The sequence below is a fragment of the Onychomys torridus genome, chromosome 1 (genome assembly GCF_903995425.1).
Source record: "Onychomys torridus chromosome 1, mOncTor1.1, whole genome shotgun sequence".
Taxonomy (NCBI): Eukaryota; Metazoa; Chordata; class Mammalia; order Rodentia; family Cricetidae; genus Onychomys; species Onychomys torridus.
In genome coordinates this window covers 84,081,953-84,082,843 of record NC_050443.1, presented here as the reverse complement: position 1 = coordinate 84,082,843, position 891 = coordinate 84,081,953, and the positions used below count along the sequence as shown (strand labels likewise).

The window sequence follows — 891 nt, the reverse complement described above, 5'->3', positions numbered from 1 at the left end:
CATATAAACTAGCCATAATTCCTATACAACGTGTTCCTGACCTCAAGGTTCTGAGAACAGCCTTCCCAATGCTGGAACTAAAGGCATGTGACTCTGTTTTTCTTTGTTAAAATACAGAACACTTCCTGTCCTGAGCTCTTGCTCTGGCTTTCCTCCATGATGGACTCCAACCTCTAAGTTTTAATAAACCCTTTCCACTTCCCCTACAAACAACAGAACAAAACAAACAACAACAAAACAAAAACAAACAAACAAAAACCTAACCAACCAACCAACCAAACAAACAAACAAAAAAACCCACCATGAATTTGAACTTCATTCTCATGCATGAACCATGCTAATATTCTCCATATTGTTCCAGTTTTAGTTTGTGTGCTGCCAAAGCAAGCACCCTCTTCTGACTTTGATACCAGTATCGTCTTCCCTATTTGGAGATAAGATGCCTCATCCTGTGAGACACTTTGACACTCATCTCCTTTATTCCTAAGTTTACTTCATTACCAAATTGTATCTCTTCTGCCTGCAAAATCTTTCTGTCTGTTTGTTTTCAGATAGTTTCTCTACATAGTTGTGGCTGTCTTGGAATTAACTTTGTAGACCAGGCTGGCCTTGAACTACAGAGATCATCCTGCCTCTGCCTTTTGAGTGTTGGGACTAAAGGCATGTGCCACCACCACCCTCTTCTAAAATCAGTCTTAACTTTTATTTCTGCTGACCACCTCTGTAACTGAGGGCTTAGCCTAAGTTACTGTCATCTCTTGCTTAGATTGTTTCATGTTTCCCTAAATCATTTCTCTTCTGCTGACCTTTGCCCCCTAGGCCATAGTCTGTCTCCATAGCCTGATTTTCTTGTTTGAAATTGTGTATCAGATTGAAGATGTAGATCAGTAA

At 40.0% G+C, this 891-nt stretch overlaps 1 non-coding gene across 1 annotated transcript; it reads right to left on the bottom strand.

Moving 5' to 3' along the window:
• Positions 1-283: 283 nt before the first annotated feature.
• Positions 284-391, bottom strand: LOC118576839. Its single transcript, XR_004944044.1, has one exon. It is a non-coding gene; the product is annotated as a U6 spliceosomal RNA (small nuclear RNA).
• Between the last annotated feature and the right edge of the window lie 500 nt (positions 392-891).